This window comes from Pelodiscus sinensis, chromosome 5 (genome assembly GCF_052426305.1).
Source record: "Pelodiscus sinensis isolate ZL-2025 chromosome 5, ASM5242630v1, whole genome shotgun sequence".
NCBI lineage: Eukaryota > Metazoa > Chordata > Testudines > Trionychidae > Pelodiscus > Pelodiscus sinensis.
The window spans coordinates 23,683,123-23,704,364 of record NC_143056.1 but is presented as its reverse complement, the minus strand read 5'-3'; the positions used below and the strand labels follow the sequence as shown (position 1 = coordinate 23,704,364).

The window sequence follows — 21,242 nt, the reverse complement described above, 5'->3', positions numbered from 1 at the left end:
CTTGTTGATACACATTGTCTTCATCTGACCTGAGTCCTTTCGGTGTTGGCTCAGAGATGAGGGAGAGGCTTCAGGCACCCTGTCACTGGCGATGTCTGCCCTTCTCTTTGTTCTTCACAGCTGGACCAGCTGCAAGCGAGGCATGTCCACCCCCTCCCACGCCATCCTCCCGACCCTGCGAGAGCCACTGCTGTAGAAGACCCCACAGGGAGCTGGAGCAGGAACACATCACCTGCCTGCGTGCCCTCCAGTGGTGTCTCGAGAAGCCGGAACAGAGGCGGGATGCAGACTTGGAGATGTGCCGCACCACCCGGCAGCAGTTGTCCCAGCAGAACCGCAACGTGTGTGGCATGTAATGCTGCTGTTGACCACCTGCTCGCAGTGACTGAGCTGTTGGGCAGCTGCCCCCCCGCACCTGCTCTTCTTCCTGGCCTCACTTGGCCGCTGCCCTTCCAGATTCTCCTCCTAGCCCTCCTATGGCCACTGAGGGCCCTGCATATGAGGTGCTGGGACCACTTGAGGCAGGCACCAGTCCCAGCCCCTTCCCTGAGCCCATCCTTGCCCATTCTCCCCTCCTCCCCCTCCCAGGTTCTTTCCCCAGTCCCTCCCCCAGTTATATTTACCCCAAATTAAAAAAAACAGTTAATTGTTTCAACCCCAAAAGTCTGCTTTATTGTATCTGAAGGGGTGGAGAAGGGGAGGCAGTTGGGGAAGGGAGGGGTGGGGGCGGAAAGGCAAAGAGGGGTGAGGCAGAGGCCCCTTATGCGGAGGCCTGCTTCTGGTGGGGGGGTGAGTGGGTCACATCAGCTATGGGGAGGTGTGAGCCACTTGCACCGTTCCAGGATGGTGTCCTACCGCATGCAGAAATTCCGGAGCCACTGCTGGTCGTCCCACTACTCCACGACGATCCAGCCCCACTCTTTGGAACTGGTGTCTCAGCACCGGAAGCGGTGGTGTACGGTGTGCAGGGGAGGGTGGGAAGAGCTGTGCTGCAGCAACAGCATGTGGAGTGCGGTAAGAGGTGCCCCAGAGTGAGCTGCTGGTCCTGCTTCTGCAGTGCCACCTGCATTAACTGCACCAGGAGCTGCAGCGGGAGGTTTGAGGTCTGGCTTCATGGCAGAAGTGCTGTGGCATCCGCAAGGGCAAGTAGAGCACACGGTGAGACGAGCGTGCTGTTTCTCAAGGAGGTAGGCAAAGGGGAAGAGTCTGAGATGCGGTGGTAGAGGGAAGCCCTTTAAGCACGAGCCTCAGATAGTTTCACGCAGTAGCTACAGGAAGTGACTGCTGTCCTGATGCCCTGCCCCGAGTGCTTCCAGGGGGCCTTAAATGTGATTCAGGCTCCAATCAGTATGGACATGCTATTTCAACATAAATCTGCTCTATTTCGATGGGCATTTGTAGTGTGGATGTGCTATTTCAAAATAGCTATTTTGAGAGTTATTATTCCTAAATAGCTTATTCTGAAATAAGCGCATAGTGTAGACGTACCTATAGTGTGTTACTAATATTCAGTCACTTTTATATTGCACCTAGAGCTGATATTGGTAACTACAGGCTTTATATTGTATGTAGAGGTGGCATTGAGTAACCACAGATTTACTTAGAATGAGTCTTTGTAGGAGGAAATTTGCAGAGGCATAGATAAGCTTCTCAACGCTAATTGACTTTCAAGGGGTAATAGACACCTACCTAACTTTTGTCTTGAAAATTGCAGCCATAATAAGGGTAAGATACTTTGTTCATCCAAATAATTTGTAATAATACTGAGAAATTTCACAGAGGTAGTAGCCATGTTAGTCTGTTTTAGCAAAAACAACAGAGTCCTCTGGCACCTTAAAGAGTAACAGATTTATTTGAGCATAAGCTTTTGTGGGCTAAAGCCCATTTTGTCAGATGCATCTGATGAAAGCTTATGCCCAAATACAGTTGTTAGTCTTTTAGGTGCCACAGGACTCAATGTTGAAGCAGTAAAAAACAGCCTCTAGCAAATAAGCATCAATCAATGTATGTAGAACAAGTTTCTACTACATTTGTTTATACTTTGAAGACAATGGATCTGGTGCTCTTAAGACACTTAGGCACTTTTGAAAATCCTATACTTTGGTGCCTACACATGGACTTCAGAGTCTAATTACAAGGCTACTATTTTGAAAACTTTGGCTGATTAGTACATGTAATAAAGTTCTAGCTGAACATGAGTGAAATGCTAAGTTGTGATGCTGTCTAGCAGGTTGCCTGTATTAGATCAGTTCAAAGATGTTAATGGCATTGTCTGTTGATTGTCAGCATATTACATTATGTATGTCCTATAATTAGCTAACTCTATAGCAAAGTGTGTGTATAGTCAGATGTTAGAACTTCATGAATACTAATGAATGATATCTGTATTGTTTCACTTATTGTAGGCAATTGCATTATGACTATCACTGTAACTCAATAGGGGTATGTCTACACTAGCTCAGTAGTTCGAGCTAGGTAGGGTAATGAGGGCAAGCGGAGTTGCAGATGAAGCCTGGGATTTAAATATCACAGGCTTCAATTGCATGTTCCCGGGCGCCGCCATTTTTAAATCCCCCTTAGTCCGAACTCCATGCCCACGGCTACACACGGCACGGAGTAGGTAGTTCTAATTAAAGATCCTAATTCGAACTACCGTTACTCCTCGTGGAATGTACAGTGATTTGGGCTTAATTTGCAACTCCGCTTGCCCTCATTACCCTCCTAGCTCAAACTACCGAGCTAGTGTAGATGTACCCTTGGTTGTGAATACCAGGATATAGAATGTTATCTTCAAAGCAAGGGTTAGTGTGTTCAGCAGTGGAAATTAACAGACTCAGTCTGTGATTGCTACTCATCAAAACCCATGCGGGTAAAGACAACTGTTCACATTGTTTTCTGTATAAATACTGGTTTAAAGGAATGATCCTGCATCTCTGGACTGATAGATTCTGACAGGGTAGAAAACTAAGTGATTGGCTAAAGATGTTCAAAATTATTTGTGGTAACCCTGAGAGTCTTTTGGAAAACTAGCAGATCTCTGCTATCATATTGGATTTACAAGCTTTGACATACCTGCTAATATATTTTATCTGCTTTAGACTTTCAGTAACTCTAATTTCTATTCTTAACTAATAAACTTTAATTATTTTACTAGAGAAATTGGCTGTCAGTGTTGCCTTTGGAGTCAGATCCAGAGTATCTGTTGACCTGGGCCAAGTGACTGGTCCTTTGGGGTTGGAAGTAACCTAATGTGAAGTTATTTTTTATTTTAACCTTTCATCACAAAGCCCCAGTTCATCTAATAAAGAGGGGCTAGACAGACTAAGGATATTGTCTATGGCTCCACTGTAATCCAGTAGTGCACATTTGTTACTGGCTTGATGAAATCTAATTCTAAAACAAACCACAAGTCTGGGGTGCCAGCCCTATTTTCTAACAATGTGACCTGTGATTGGCACTCTTTGGGTAAACCATATCAGATGGTGTGACATAAGTATTGGGCTCTTTCTGAGCAAAGCTTCTATGTACTGCATGATATTTAGAGGCACTAATTTACAAATGGAAGCATTACTTTAATTAAATAATTAAAATGGATTAACAAATATCCAATCATGTTTTTTAACTGTAATTCTTAGGAAGCACAGTTAAAGCACAGCTATGGAATTGTTTTACTTTGCCTCTGGGGCTATGAATCATTAATATTTTTAATGTCATTGAACATTTGTAGGAGATAGCTGTCACATTCCCAGCCTCCACCCTTAATTTTTTCAAATTTAGCAGTGACTCTCTAATTTCAGATGTTAAATAGTCCACAGAAGGTTATGAAGTGCATTAAATTAACCTCTGTTGTTTTCACCTCTTCAGACCCAAATTTGATCTGAAGACCATATCTTGAACATATTTACCACTAGTCATATAGTCACTGAATATATTTACCACCAGTCATTTATAGTAATAAGCACTATGCCAGGTGGCAATGTTTATAGAATCAAGCACTTAGTAAGAATGGGAAATGGTTTGCCAGCTGGCATTAGTAACCTCTGAGCCAGTGTTCCCTGTAATCTGGGTGCTTATGTGGCTGCTCAGGAGAAATTCAGATGCCACCCCACTGATTAGCAGAGTGTCCACAGCCAGATTTTTTGTTTCTAATGGTGGTGCCCATTCACACATGCTTTGGTGCACAAAAAAATTTATTTTACATATGGATGGAAAAAATGTAATGCAGAGTTTAAGTGAATTTCCTTGGAGGGAGGTGGGACTCCTAATTCCGATTCCCTTGCCCTTCCCAGTGGATCGTTCAATAGCAACAACAGAAAAATGTCCAAATTTTTGTGGAAATTCAGATCTGTTTTTCAGAGCCCTAATTTGGTGTCATCTAAACCAGCCATTCATTGAGGACTGGATTACACATGACCAGTCGCTGCCTGGGGCATTCACAGGTTTTGCCACTCCTAAGGTATGTCTAGACTACATGGCTCCGTCGACAGAGCCATGTAAACTAGTTTACCCAGCATAGTCAAAGAAGCGGGGATTTAAATAATCCCCGCTTCATTAAAATAAACATGGCAGCCGCGCTGTGCCGACGATCAGCTGATCCGGCACAGCGCGACAGTCTAGATCTGGGTCTGTTGGCTGGGGAAGCCTTTGCTGACTGATCCTGTAAACCTCGTTTCACGAGGCATAAGGGATCGGTTGGCAAAGGCTTCCCCAGCCGACAGATCCGCGTCTAGACTGTCGCACTGTGCCGGATCAGCTGATCGTCGGCACAGCGTGGCGTCCATGTTTATTTTAATGAAGCGGGGATTATTTAAATCCCCGCTTCTTTGACTATGCCAGGTAAAATAGTTTACATGGCTCTGTCGACGGAGCCATGTAGTCTAGACATACCCCTACAGTGCATGTCACAATATAATTACTATGGAAGGCGGAATCTAGAATATCAATTTGGGAAATCAGTGGGATTTCATGTGTGGTAATCAAAGGATCTTTATAGTGTTTCCACAGTTCACTCAGCAGCCCTTTTGTCAAGACATCTATTTTTTGTGGAGAAATATGGGCTCTCCTTCTTACCCTGCTGTGTATTATATTTTAGTGCAACGGCTGTAGCAACTAAAATAGCCTCCACTTTGAATAGCTACTATTTTTGTATTTTAATTCTATGTAAGGAGTTCTTTTAGCAGGATATAAAGTGACAGGGCAATAGCTTCATTTCCTAAAATACCAACCAAGCATGGGAATCTGTGAACTTATTGTCATAAATATACCAACATTGTGGAAGCAGTTGCCAGCATCTCATTGAATTTGGGGATGGATTAGCAGAGAGCTAGGAACATGCACATGAATCATAGTAAGATTATAAATGCAACGTTAAATCAGGCAAAATATATATTGTAGATGCACTGGATGAAAACCTGCTCTGACAGAAGTCAATGGATGGTTTACCACTGATATCAGTGGGCAAAGATTTTACTGTGGGTCTGTGCTAAGTCAGGTCACAGAGGTTTGTGTGAACTCTTTTATCCTTTTTAGTTCATATGGTTTTGCAATGGTTTCGACGGAGCCATGTAGATTAGGGTTGTAGGCAAAGGGAAATGAAGCGGCGATTTAAATAATTGCCACTTCATTTAAATTTACATGGCTGCCGCGCTGAGCTGACAAACAGCTGATCAGCTGTTTGTCGGCTCAGCGCGCTAGTCTGGATGCTCCCCTGCCGACTTCAAAGCCCTTTGTCGGCAGCCCCATTATTCCTCGTGGGATGAGGTTTACCGGGGCTGCCGACAAAGGGCTTTGATGTCGGCAGGGGAGCATCCAGACTAGCGCGCTGATCAGCTGTTTGTCGGCTCAGCGCGGCAGCCATGTAAATTTAAATGAAGCCGCGATCATTTAAATCGCGGCTTCATTTGCCTTTGCCAAAAAAACAAATCTACATGGCTCCGTCGACGGAGCCATGTAGTTTAGACGTACCCTTGGTGTCAACAGGGACTGAGTCATGTTCAGTTTTGTGTTAGACAGCACAGTTCTCTGGGGTGTGTTCTAACATGATGTAAATTTCTTTAGATTGAAACAAAATCCTTCATTCAAACCTTCACAAGAAAACAAACTGCCAGGTTTTTGTTTGTTGTAGAAACCACAAAAAACCACTAAATTTCATGTAATTTCTACTTGGAAATATAGATCAACCCAGAATCTCCCTAACCAAATGCTAAACTCTCTGGGCATGTGTCTTACTGAGGCCTCTATCTTTGACACTATAGATTCAGAAAAGACTCTATCTGGTGGTAACAGTTATGAAACGGCCGTGGGATGACGGCATTTCTGTTCACCTTAGCTAATGTAAAACTGTGAACCTAATATAATCCCTACAAATATAGATTAAAAACATTCTTGGCAAAATCTTTAGCTCATATAATTTGGCATGGCTCATTTAAAGATAATGGAAATATACTGCTTTACAGAGCTGAGAGTTGGGACTCAATATTTAAAGTAGGAATGTGCAATAATGCAGGAAACAGCTTGATAACATCTATCAAGTCTGGACATCAAACACAGGGAGACAAAGGGAACAGCAGGTGTTTCCTGCAATGCTTTTTAGATAAGCTCTGCTTTTTTTCTGTGGTTGAAAAAGATATCATTTTAGTATGTATGTTCATCTTGTGAAAACCAGATGTCTAAGGGTAACCAAAGGAGCTGTAGAAAATTCCTGCTAATCTCCATGCGTCTGATTGAAGCTCTGATCTTCCTGCTCTGATATACACCATCAAAGTGCATTTTCTGTTGCTATTATCATAAAAATGGCAATGATGGGGATTACACAGCTGCCCAATTCATATTAAGAGAGATCTTCAAACATTTTCAGGGAATTTGAAACACTGTTTTCAAGTTTCTTTGCTCAGTTTACATATCCGGAATAAGTACAATTGTCTGCAGCTACCAAAGCAAAAACTAAAAATCACTAATTCATTAGGACAATTCATTCATCACCCATAGCCCCCAACTTAAACCCCTCCAACACATTATCAATAACCTACAGCCTATACTGGAACAGGATACTACACTCCGAGAGGCTCTGGGGACAGACCATAGTCTCCTATAGACAACCACCTAACCTCAGGAAGATTCTTACCAACAACCACAGGACATACCACACTAATACCAACCCTGGAATTTTCCCTTGCAACAAACCCCGTTGCCAACTTTGTCCACATATTTACTCTGGTGACACCATCATTGGACCTAACCATGTCAGTTATATGATCAAGAACACATATTCCTGTTCATCCAGAAATACAATTTATGCCATCATGTGCCAACAGTGTCCTTCTGCTATGTATATTGGACAGACTTCTCAGACACTTCGCCAAAAATCAATGCCCACAAATCAGACATCAGACATCTTCACAAGGAAAAAACAGTTGCTTTTCATTTCAGCCTACCTGGACATAGTCTTAATGACCTTACTACATGCATCTTACTTCAAAGAGACTAATACCAGATTTCAGAGGGAAACTTCAGAACTTTCTTTCATGGTTAAATTTGACATTTTTCAAATGGGCCTTAACAAAGATGCTAATTATCTTAACCATTACAAAGATAGCTTCTCACTTATCAACCCTGATTAGCCATTCATTAACTCAAGTAGCTATTTCCTCTCATCCTCTCCCTCACCCCACCTTCTGTACTAAATCTGAATTGTCAGTTTAATAATGTGTTCACTTTTTTTCATTGTATTCCTTTGGTATATATGGTCATGTCAATTATCTTCCAGAATATGATCTGAGGAAGTGGGTCTGGCCCACGAAAGCTCATCACCTATTAAACCATCTTGTTAGTCTTTAAGGTGCTACATAGTTTGTCCTTTTGTTTTAGCAAGATCAGACTAACATGGCTACCTCTCTATTACTATTCATTAGGACAATGGGAGAGTCACTCATAATGTTTCTAAGGTAGCCCTTCTATGGAGATCCTGCCTTGCTTAAACTTAATATAATTTCAAGCAATACAAGTACTCATTGTGCTTGTTGTAGTTGTTGCCTCTGCATGCTACATGCACATAAATAATAGTAATAAATGACTGCTGAGGCAACTCAAGAGCATTCATGATAATAGCCACAAAATCAGATATAGCTTTTTCCAGGTGAGAAAGAATGAGGAGCGAGATGAATAGTCTTTGACAAAAAATATAGTCCATGCTGCTTTCAAGTAATATATACCCTACAATCTCTACATGCTGGCTGGGCTCATATCACTTACTTGATGGGGAATGTAAGCGGAATTCTTTTTTTTTTTGACCTTCATTTTTGGGTCTTGTGGGTATACAGAAAGAAGGAAGCTGATAGAAGAGCTGTTTGTTCCATAAAGACTACGTTTTCAAAATGGTGTGTATTTTTTTTAGAATGTTTCCCATTAAAATCAAAGAGACTGTAAAGGACTTCGGGGGAGCTGCTGTGTAGCACTTTATGAATGCTATATATGACTTATATGGAGGAATTTGTTGGTATAGTTTAATGCACAAAGTTGGCAACAAAGGGGTATGTCTACACTACAGCACTAATTCGACCTAACTCAATTCGAATTAGTTAATTTGAACTAAGCTAATTCGAATTAGTGCACCTAGACCTAAAAACTAATTTGAATTAGCGTTTTGCTAATTGAGTGGACCCTGAACCGAAGTTAAGGCTGGCCGGAACCAGGACTTAGACTGTGGAGCTGCTGCCTCAGGCTACCTGAGGGCTGTTCTTAAAGGGACCCAATCCCCACCCCGGACAGACAGTTCTCAGGGTTCCCCGCTTGCTTGTCTACTTCGATGAGGGACAGCAAAGCAGTCCTGTCTTGGAGTGCCCTGAGTGCCCACACTCGGCACATCACAGCACTCGACCATCAGCCCGGCTGCACTTGCTGCAGACTGCTATCTGGGGGGATCAATTGGGGGGCTGTCAGGATCAAGGAGGCCCTGCAAGAGAGCTTCCACCCCGAGGAGCCTGCAGAGCCACCCCAGTCCTCCCCATCAGGGGCTCGTGCCTCATTCCTCCCTCACCTCCTTCCACTTACCCTCCCTAGACCCCCTTCCTGATGTAAAAAATAAAGGACACGCGTGTTCAAAAATAGAAACTCTTTATTTAACAAAACCGGAGGCGGGGGAGGATGAACCTTTGGGGACACTGGGAAAAAGAGGTGGGAGAGGGGAAGAGAGAGGGTGGGAGAGGTGAGGGAAAAACCTGGGAGGATGGAGCTGGAAGGGGGAAGCCAGGGGAAGAAGGAGGAGGGAAAGTATAAAACTAAGGTACGCCGTATCTTCAGTACTGTGTACAGATGTGGTTTCCTCACCTCAAAATAGATGTTTTGGCCTTGGAAAGGATTCAGAAAAGGGCAACTAAAATAGACTCATAGACTCCAAGGTCAGAAGGGACCATTATGATTATCTAGTCTGACCCCCTGCACAGTGCAGGCCACAAAATCTCACCCACCCCTCCTAGAATAATCCTCTCACCTATATTTCAGATATTGAAGCCTTCAAATACTTTGAAGACCCCAAGATGCAGAGATCCTCTAGCTGTGATCTGTACCCCATGCTACAGAGGAAGGCGAAAAACCTCCAGGGCCTCTGCCAATCTACCCTGGAGGAAAATTCCTTCCTGACCCCAAATATGGCGATCAGCTAAACCCTGAGCACGTGGGCAAGACTCATCAGCCAGACACCCAGAAAGTTCTCTATAGTAACTCCTATCATCCCTCCATTGACCTATTTCCCCCTGATAATGAATGGTCAATTAGATACCAAAATGATCAGGGGTTTGGAACAGGTCCCATATGAAGAGAGGCTAAAGAGACTGGGACTTTTCAGCTTAGAAAAGACGAGACTGAGGGGGGATATGATAGAGGTCTATAAAAGCACGAGTGGTGTGAAGAGGGTGCATAAAGAAAAGTTCTTCATTAGTACCCATAATAGAAGAACTAGAGGACACCAAATGAAATGAATGGGTGGCAGGCTTCAAATTAATAAAAGAAAGTTCTTCTTCTCAAAGCAAATAGTCAACCTGTGGAACTCCTTGCCAGAGGAGGCTGTGAAGGCTAGGACTATAATAGAGTTTAAAGAGAAGCTAGATAATTTCATGGAGGTTAGGTCCATAAAAGGCTATTAGCCAGGGGATAAAATGGTGTCCTTGCGCTCTGTTTGTCAGAGGCTGGAGAGGGATGGCAGGAGACAAATCACTTGATCATTGTCTTCGGTCCACCCTCTCTGGGGCACCTGGTGCTGGCCACTGTCGGTAGACAGGATACTGGGCTAGATGGATCTTTTGTCTGACCCAGTATGGCCGTTCTTATGTAACCTGTGGAACTCCTTGCCACAGGAGGCTGTGAAGGCTAGAACTATAACAGAGTTTAAAGAGAAGTTAGATAAATTCATGGAGGTTGGGTCCATGGAATGCTATTAGCCATGGGGTAGGAACGGTGTCCCTGGCCTCTGTTTGTGGAAGGCTGGGGATGGATGGCACAAGACAAATGGCTTGGTCATTGTCTTTGGTCCATCCCCTCCAGGGTACCTGGTATTGGCTGCTGTCGGCAGACAGGCTACTGGACTGGATGGACCTTTGGTCTGACCCAGAATGGCCGTTCTTATGTTCTAAGCTCAGGGTTCAGGGTCGTGGGTCTCACTGGACCAACTTGATTTTCATGCAAACCTGCTCCTGGGTTCGCATGTGGCCTTTGGTGGCCAGGCTGGCAGCTATCCTACCCTAGACGGCCACATTCCTGTGCCTAGTGCGGAGATTGTGGACGTTGGAGGCCTCCCCCCAAACCTGGATGAGGTCCATGATCTCCGCACTAGACCAGGCAGGCGCCCGCCTCTTGTAGCCCTGGGCAGGCTCCTGGGAGCTGCCGTCCTGGGAAGAAGGGGAGGGCTGGGTGGCAGCGGGTGGCTGGCTCATGCCATACCAGGTGCAGGGTTTGCTGGCTGGGTGCTGGCAGGCTTGCACCTGGCACGGGCACCGCAGCCAGACTGTGGCCCTTTAAGGGCTCCGGGGCCAGGAGGGGGGCAGAAGAGTTTCCCTGGCTTGGCCAAGAGTGGTCACCAGGGCAACCTGGGAAGGGCTAGTCTCCAACTAGTTTGAATTAAGTGGCTACACAGCCCTTAATTTGAACTACTTAATTCGAACTAGGTGTTAGTCCTCGTAGAATGAGGTTTACCTAGTTCGAATTAAGCGCTCCGCTAGTTCGAATTAAGTTCGAACTAGCGGTTTGCATGTTTAGCGCCTATGAAAGTTACCGTATTTTCCGGTGTATAAGGCGACTGGGTGTATAAGACGACCCCCTAATTTTTTAGTTAAAAGATAGGGTTTAGTCTTATACCCCAGCGCCCCTGTGCCTCCTTTGCTCCCGGTGTCCCTGGTCTGCTGGAGACGGTCCCCAGCAGACCAGAGGCACCGGGAGCAAAGCCGCAGCAGCAGCGGGGTCCCGCCACCGCTGCGGCTTTGCTCCCGGTGCCTCTGGTCTGCTGGGGACCGTCTCCAGCAGACCAGGGACACCGGGAGCAAAGCCTCTGAGGACACCCCGGCAGCGGGACAGCCCCGGCGCGCCGGAGCTGTCCCGCCGCCGGAGCCCCTCCGCGGCTTTGCAAAGCCTCGGGAGAAGCCGGCGGCGGGGCATTCCAGGCGCGCCTGAGCTGCCCCACCGCCGGCTTCCCCCAGGCTTTGCAAAACCTGGGGGAAGCCAGCGGCGGGGCATCCCAGGCGCGCCTGAGCTGTCCCGCCGCCGGAGCCCCTCCGTGGCTTTGCAAAGCCTCGGGGGAAGCCGGCGGTGGGGCAGCCCAGGCGCGCCTGAGCTGTCCCGCCGCCGGAGCCCCTCCGCGGCTTTGCAAAGCCTCGGGAGAAGCCGGCAGCGGGGCATCCCAGGCGCGCCTGAGCTGCCCCACTGCCGGCTTCCCCCAGGCTTTGCAAAACCTGGGGGAAGCCGGCGGCGGGGCGTCCCAGGCACGCCTGAGCTGCCCTGCCGCCAGCTTCCCCCAGGCTTTGCAAAGCCGCATATCCGGCGTATAAGACGACCCCCGATTTTGGGGGGATGTTTTTTAACATCAAAAGTCGTCTTATACGCCAGAATATATGGTAATTCGAACTAACGGCTGTTAGTTTGAATTAACTTTGTAGTGTAGACATACCCATAGTCTGTGTCTACACAGCAGGCAGTTATTTTGAAATAATGTCAAAATAATGTCAAGCTGGAGGACTTCTTACTCTGACTCTTGTAACTTTCATTGTACGAGGAATAAGGGAAGTCAGAGGAAGAGTGCTCTATTTCAAAATAAGTGCTGTTTAGATGTTCTTTATTTTGAAATAAGCTATTCCGGGTGTAATGTCATGGACTTCAAAGACCTAATGAGAGAAAGAGAGCGTTGTAGTTCCTCTGAAGTCAATGTAATTGCACATAATTACACAATCTATTAATTTGGCCCCAAAACTACAACGTAAATGTTTACTATAATCACAAAAGTGAGAAATAAGTGCAGTACTTAGAAGGAAAGAGGGGAGGGTCTCTTAGCTACTGTTCATTCTCATCTGTTCTATGTGGACTATTCAATGATTAATGTTCAGTGTTTTGTAGAGATTTAATTTTCTTTTTTATAGACTCCATCAATAAAGCTCTCTTCTCTCAAAGTGAAATCTCAAGGAAAACAATAATCACCCAGTGAATTGTCTATTGGTAGAGAATATATATACTCTCTCACAAGCTCCACCCGCCATATTTGTATACATTCCAAAAGCGTGTGGTAATAATGTAGTTCTGTTCAAACTTGTGCATACCTTAATTCTCATCCCAGTACACCATGATCTCAGTCTCAGCACAGCACAAATTTGAAAAGGCTCTGTTGGAACCAAGGAACAGCCTAACTAACTGGCAAAGACTTACAAATAAACAAGGAGGGGACACAAAACAAAACAAAACAAAACAAAAAAAGCCCACAGAAACAAAAAGAAGCAGGCAGGCTGGGGTCATGTCCTGCAATCTAAACAGAACAAGAACAAAATCTAGCAGTGGAAATACAACCTATTTTATTGTATCTCTTTAAATAAACAGCTGTTCTATCCATGATTCATCCCTAACCGCCAGATGTGTAGTGAATGTGTTACCATTCTGCCCATAATCAAGCAAAATATTGTTTAGATTTATATATTTTACTGAGGATTCACTGCAGTAATCCAGTAATACTGAGTATTTGCTGTAGTTAGTTTACACCAATTGAGGATGTAGCCCTGAATGCCCTTCCACCCCATTCACACAAAAATGTGGTGAACGGAGAGACTGAAACCCACAAACAATGACAAAAGAATGTTTAATGAACAATAGAGTGATGCCAATTTATACCAGCTGGTGATCTGGCTTTTAGAATGTGAGATTCGGTATTGGCCATTTGTACATTGACATTCAAAAAGTATTTTTTTACTTCTTTGTCAAGTATTTTATATGGGTTTGCAGCAAAATTGGTACCCAGAAAAATCTATGTATTTATAAGCTTATTCAACTAGCAGAGGCCTGATTAAAGAATATACTCCTTTACTGGAAATTGAAGAAACACAGTGAAATTGGTCTATTTACTGGGCATTTGTCAAGTTACAAAGCAGCAAAGTGAGAACCTGTAGAGACTGGTGCACAGAAAGTATCAACCTCCTGATTGCACTTTTTGATGTATCACTGTGTCATCTTGGCTTTGCTCTGCATTAATTCCCAAGGCATTCATCTTTTTTTTTCAACACCTCTTCATAATGCTAATAAAGCCTGGCTTTCAGAAATACCATTCCAATTATAGTAAAGAGTAATTAGCAATTCATGATATTTGTGCTACGGCTTATCGGATATTTGTTTGAAGTGGTTTACTATTTTCAGCCTGCCAAAGCCACAGGCAAGGATGTAGTCTGTGGAGATAAATTTATGGTATTAAATATGTCAGAATATTCACTTTCTGGGAGGGACAGGGAAAATAAGCTGTTGATCTGTCTTGCACCTGCAGACCTTATCTACTGCAGAAATGGAGTTCTTCCAGTTAAAGATGACAGTGGCAAAAACTGTGTATCAAGATGGAAACAGTCTTTTTCATGATGGCAAGATGAAAAGATGAAGGGAGAGAGGGGAGCCATGTATAAACTGGATGGGCTGAGATGAGAAGTTCTTGCTGTTTGTTTTTCTCTGGATTTTCGCTGTATACCCATCCAATGTTAAACAGCGTACATGGTCATAGCCAAATGAATATAGATGTCTGTGTATGGATCTTTGAACAGAATTACTGGCATTTTTCCTGCTTTATACGTAATAAAGTAAAAAATCTGTGCACTTTGATGGGTGGCATGGCTGGAGAACTCGGGGAGGAAGGGAGGAAGTTGCTTCTAAAACTCCAAGAAAATAGATCTCGAGGACATCACTGTCCACTAGAGCTGGGCTGAAAACAATTTCTCATTCTGCAAAAGTTTTTGAGATTTCCCCATTCCAACTAGAACCTTTATATTTTTGATATCATGCTGAATCAAGGACTTGAACCTGGTCTCCTACATCCTTGGTAAATACTCCTACTACTGAGCTAACAGCTATATTGGGTTAGAGCCTCTCTCCAACCCTTTTTTATTAGAAAAGTCACAACTATTTCTACTCTCCACCCTGCCAGGCATCTTTGTCATCTGCCCTTAGTATTATCTTCGTGGGGATTCCTATTCTACTAATTGTTGTCTACTGGGGTTTGGGGCTTCTGAAAATAAAAGGTGTTTTCATGCCCAATATTTATTTCATCCAGCAGCCAGATAACAGGAGTCCTGTTTGAACAGAACCCCTTTAAATGAGTCCTGCAACTCACAGTTCTTTATGTAGTACATGTCCTCTTTCTTTTTAGCAAATACGTTGTCATGGCAATGAACAGAAAATGGAGAGGGTGAGTACTACCCAGGGAGACTGCAGGGTCTGCACATTCACATTTGCAGGTTTAGCTCTCTTTATAATGATTGAATTACCAGAAATGTGGGGCTCAGATGCAGCATTCCACCCCACAGGTTTGGGAGTCCTTGCAGCTGGGGTTTTGGCTTAAGACTTTACTTATATGGGGATGTGGAGAGAGATTTGGCAGTTTCTCTGAATAAAGTAGTAAATGAATGAAGAAGGAACTTTGAAACTTGTAAATATTCATCACAAATCACATTAATATGCAAATGCATTTTAATTAGATTCAGCTACACCAGCAAGGGTCAATCTCCCATTCTGACTAAACAAAACTAAAAACAGAATATCTACTATGCTTTGTTCTGCTGTGCAGCTGTTATGATATTCATTTCCTAGCCACCTTTTGACACTTTTTCTTACTAAGAAAGCGGGCAGCAGGCAAATGAGGATTCCTCCTGATTTTTCTCTAACTGCTGTCTCAAAATAGACTGCTTAGCTGATATCTCTTTGATTAGCAAAGATATTTATTGTTCAGCAACCACTTTTCATTTGTGCTATGGCTGATGTTAATCTGCAGTAGGATCCTGTGCTGAAATTTTCTCCCCATTATGGACCCTATGGTCTTGTGGGTAAGGCATAGCATGGTGCCTGAAAGATCTTAGTTCATATTCCTGATTCTGCTACAGACTTCCTGTGGGATCTTGCCATTTTGGGCAAGTTAATCACTGCCTCAGCTCCTAATGTATAAGTGAGAATAGTTCTTTCTTCCTTCCACCAGTTAGATCGTAACCTCTCCATGGCAGGGACTAGCTGTTACTATGTATATATGTCCAGCATGTTAGCATGAAGATGCTGGGAGCTGATGCAATACTATAATTAAGTTGTATATTTCTACCTTTAGACTACAGATAAATATACCATCAGAAAACATCCTTTTTTTAATCAGATCCATGTACATATGGCCATGCAAATGTATACACCTTTGCATGTGCCAATATCACCTATGTATTTAGTATAAATTTGAATGTCCAATGGAAAGATTTCAAATCTAGTTTATATATTAGCAGTGTAAATGGATATAGACTCTTCAAGCTGGTTAGTACAGGTGGCTAGGAATGTGCATTTATGAGTCTTTTCTGAGTGAATTAGCCCCTCAGGGTTGGTTTTTTTGCCCAAATCTCCATTATCTATTTTGGATAGCTCACTTCAGTAGTGCTGTCTAAGATTTTTTCCCAGTCAGCTCAAACTCCTTAGAATACAGAGAAGAAGTTGTTTTTGGTGGAGAGTGAGGAAAGTTCATTAAGGTAAATGGTTCCATTCAAAGCTCCAGGCTTCTCACTTCCAAAAGACCCAGCTAAATATAACAGCTTCTTTAGCAGTGCTCCCCTTCAAACCTCTCCTTGCTAAATGTAATAATGTTAAATAACTAATGTGAAAAATAAAACTGTAAAAAAAGGAAAGAGTCATTATGTAAATTGCTTGAGTGTAGAGAGAATTTTGCTCTGAAGTCTGTTAATACCTCACTCATGTCTCATTTTCTTCCTAATTCAGCTTTCCCCAGAGCTGTTTTAGATGTAGCTGTTTGTAGCATTTTCCCATGGTTTTAGTGCAGGCACTTAGCTGCTGCTAGGTGGATGGACTCATTAGACCAATTTCCCAGAAGACTGATGATACAGATTAGGTTGTCATCAATCACATGCAGCTTTGCTGGACACAGCAATACAGTAACATGACAGCCATGTTTCTGGGTCACTACTTTTGCTGAATGCTATGGTTCGACTCATCCTGCAGGAAAGCTGGACACTCAGTAGATTAAGTCTTGCTGCAAAGAAATTAGAGCAGGTTTTTTGGCCTGAGTACTGGGACCCAAGTGAGGAGGAAACAAAATGCTGGACCCATTTATGTTTAGGTTTGAATTGCATGTGGAAACCAGTGTCCATATATGCCTTTAAAGTTATACAGACAAACTCCTACTTCTGCCTATTCTTTGGGCAGCTATCTGATTCTCTCATAAAGGCTTTTTACTTTGACACAGTAATGTCCTAGGAATACCTTCCTCTCTCTGTTTGCACCCCTTTTCTTTTGCCATGATGACTTGTAACCATGTTGAAATGGGAGGGAACAAAAGATTTGCTTGCATTTATTTTTGCATGTGACCACAAGAACATGAGAAAGGCCATACGGGGTCAGACCAAAGTTCCATCTTGCCTAATATCCTGTCTTCCAACAGTGGCCAATCCAGGTGCTTCAGAGGGAATGAACAGAACAGGTAATCATCAAGTGGTCCATTCCCAACTTCTGGCAAATAGGGACTAGGAACACATCTGTGCCCATGCTGTCTAATAGCTAGTGATGGATCACTCTTCCATGAATTTATCTGTTTCTTTGTGAACCCTATTATAGTCTTGCCCTTCAGAACATTTCCTGGAAAAGAATTCCACAGATTCACTGTATATTGTATGAAAAAATATTTCTTTGTATTTGTTTTAAACTGTCTGCATATTAATTTCATTATTAATTTCAAGGTCTTGCATTACGAGGAGTAAATAATACTTCCCTCTTTACTTTCTCTATGCTAGTCATAATTTCATAGACCTCTAACGTATTCTCCTTACTTGTCTCTTTTTCAAGGTGAAAAGTCTTATAAATCTCTTCTCATATGGAAGCTCCTTATATGGAAGACTCCTAATCATTTTTGTTGTTCTTTTCTGTATACCTTTTCTAATTCCAATATATCTTTCTTGAGATGGGGCGACCACATATGCATGCAGTAGTCAAGCTGTGGGTGTACCAGGGATTTATATAAAGGCAATATGTTATTTTCTGTCTTATTATTTATCCCTTTCATAATGATACTCAACATTCTGTCTTTTTTTTTTGACTGCTGCTACACACTGAATGGATGTTTTCAGAGAATTATCCACAATGATTCCAAGATCTCTTTCTTGAGATGTAATAGCTAATTTAGTCCCCATCATATTATATGTATATGGGATTATATTTTCCAAAGTGCATTACTTTGCATTTATCATTATTGAATGTCATCTCTCATTTTGTTGCCCAGTCATCCAGGTTTGTGAGATCCTCATGTAGCTCTTCACATTTTGCTTTGGACTTAATTACCTTGAGTAGTTTTGAATCATCTGCAGCTTTTGCCACCTCACTATTTATCCCTTTTCCCAGATTATTTATGAATATGTTGAAAAGGACTGGTTCCAGGACAGACCCCTAGAGGACATCACTATTTATTACTGTTTAATTTATCAGTTTGTTCCAAAATCTCCTCTAATGACACCTCAATCTGGGACAGTTTCTCTGATTTGTCACCTACACAGAATGGCTCAGGTTTGGGAATCTTCCTCACATCCCCAGCCATGAAAACTGATGTAATGAGTTCATTCAGTGTTTCTGCAATGACTGTATTGTCCTTGAGTTCTCCTTTAGCATTTTGATTGTCTAGTGTCCCCATTGATTGTTTAACAGGCTTCCTATTTCTGATGTACTTAAATTTTTTCCCTATAACTTTTTGAGTGTTTGGCTCTTCAAAATTATTTTTAGCCTTCCTATTTATATTTTTACACTTCACTTGCGAGAGAGTTTTATTTTCCTCAATAGGATTTAATTTCCATTTTTAAATGATTCCTTTTTGCTTCCCAATTCTTCTTTTACTTTGTTATTTAGCCACAGTGGCACATTTTTGGTCCATTATGATTTTTAATTTGGGCTATACATTTAAACTGAGCCTCTATTATAGTGTCTTTGAGAAGTTTCCATATAGTTTCAGGGATTTTGCTTGTGGTACTGTACCTTTTAATTTCTGTTTAACTAACTTCCTCATTTTTGTATAATTCCCCTTTCTGAAATTAAATTCTACCAGGGTGGATTGCTGTGGTGCCCCCATAGATGTTAAATTTAATTATGTTAGGATCACTAGTACCAAGTGGTTCAGCTACTATCACCTCTTGGACCAGATCCAGTGATCTACTTAGGCCTAAATCTAGAATTGTTTCTGCTCTTGTAGGTTCCAGGGATAGCTGCTCGAAGAAACTATCTTTTGAGGTGTCAAGAAACTTTATCTCTGCATCCTGTCCTGAGGTGACAGTCAATATGGGGATAGTGTAAATTCCCCATTATTTTTGAGGGTTTTAAAATTTTACTAGCCTCTCTAATCTCCCTGAGTGTTTCACAATTAGTATTGCTGTCCTGGTCAAATGGTTGTATATCTCTTTTATAATTCTTATTATTATTCAAGTGTGGAATTACTATTCCTGAGGATTCTACAATACAGTTTGGTGCAGTTAAGATTTTTACTTCATTTGACTATGCTTTGATCCACATACAATGCCATTCCCTCACCAGCATGACCTGTTCTATATTTTGTACTCTAGTATTACTGTGTCCCATCAATTAGCCTCATTCCACCAAGTTTCTGTGATACCTACTATATCAATATCCTCATTTAATATGAGACACCAAGATCTTATTATTTAGACTTCTAGCATTTGAATGTAAGCAAAGTCTGAACGAGCTGTCTCCTGACATCTTGTTGACAAGCTGTGGAAGAGGATATTTAAAGCTGACTTCGTTTGCATGGGCACACCCACCCTGTCTAGGTGCTTAGCATAATGGGATTGCTTGCCCAAATAATCACTTTGGCTTGTGTTGGATCCCCAGTCTCCTTGTTATTAGAGCAGGAGTAATAAAGTATAATTATCCTTGCTGTATGAATTGAGGGCAGCAGAACTGTGCATGCCAAATCAGGATTTAAGGGACTCACCCTCCAGTAAAGGACATTTGCTTGGCAAGGAATATGGGTTCCAAATTCTAGTGAGCTGAGAGAGGACAGGTACTTGTATGTGGGCTTTAACGAAGGGTGCCAGATATCATTTCACTGGTCCTCTCTCCACTATGTAATTACAGAGATAATTTAGATTCAACTGAGAGTCTTGTTTCACCCCACAGAGCTGAAATCACTGACCCCTTAGTCTAACCATTAGACCTGCTTTGAGACAGAGTTTCTAATGCAAGAGACTTCCCAGTGTGTACCAGCAGTGTTATCTGGGGGGACCTGATGACATCCTGGATTGGCTAGCAGAGCAGAGCAGCATGCCAATCAACTGGCACGGTGGCTGGTGAAGCAGAACAGCAAGTGAGTACCTGGGCAACGGAGTGAGTAAAGTGCCTCCTTGCCTTCTCCCACCTAGGATAAAAGGTGAACTCTGCAGATGCATCTCTGGGTCTGCACTGATCAATGACAACAACTGAATGGGTTTCAGAGAAGGAATGGGTACATTTAAGGGAATTTTGGTTGCTGGATTCAAGAACTGAGAGGAAAGCACTCTTCCCAACTTACTTGGTTTATATCTGTGAACCCTGTTTGTGGTGTTTTCCCAAATTATTGCCAGGTTACTCCTCTTCTTAAATTAAAAGTTTCTTTTTTACACTCAGACTCTGTGCTTTCAAGAAGGTTAATATTGCCTATAGGAGGCTATTGGGGGTGGTAATTAATTGTCCCAGGTTACTGGGTTGGGGCTTGAATTGGTTTTGAGTTGTATTGTGGAAGAGGAACCTCTAGATATTGAAACCAGCTTTGTTGCTGTAAATTCCAACAGACCGAAGAGTTACATTCATATAAGCACTTAAAATCTTCACATTTTAGTTGCCTGCCATCTGAGTTTGATTTGATTAATAGCTATACTTGACATGGAGCTGTTTAGGCTCAAACAAAAGCATTATTGATAGTTTGAATCCAGCAAAAAAGGGAATAAAATCTCCTGGACCTCTTATTCCATTGACAGCTTTGACATTGTCTTTGTAAGCTGGTGGGTTACAAGTCCAGGAAAGTACCAGTGCTACTCCTACACTCATTTGAGGGCTTTGCCACAGAGCTCATTTTATTGTTTAAACACAGAAATGTATAAATTGCACAAAAAGAAAGTGATTAGTCTTCACAGAGGCTAGTCCCCTTGCCTTTCTTCTCCCTGCAAAAAGTCCTTCTTGGAGGCATGTGACAGGAAGGTAACATTTATCCTGGATGCTGCACCTTGTCACTTATTCTTAGTGACAACACCATTTATCTGGTTTAGCTCTAAAGCTGGTTGTTACCTTTCTATTTTTCTCATTGTGGTGATATGAACTGAGCATGTTCGCTTGCCAATATTATTGAAAGGGAGACAAAAACCATCCTTTTTACAGAGAACGGCAGGGTTCCAGCGTACTGGTATTTGTCTGTTCACCTTGGAACTGGTTTTGGGTGGCTATCCACAGGAAAAGCAAGGAGAGCAGAGTGGGCAATTCAGCAGTGTATCCTCTAGAAAGGTTCAGGATTC

General features: G+C 42.7%; 1 protein-coding gene across 1 annotated transcript in view; it reads right to left on the bottom strand.

The window, feature by feature from the left end:
• Positions 1-21,242, bottom strand: part of BEGAIN (brain enriched guanylate kinase associated) — a 96,670-nt gene that overhangs the window by 19,837 nt on the left and 55,591 nt on the right. The gene's annotated exons all lie outside the window — the stretch shown is intronic.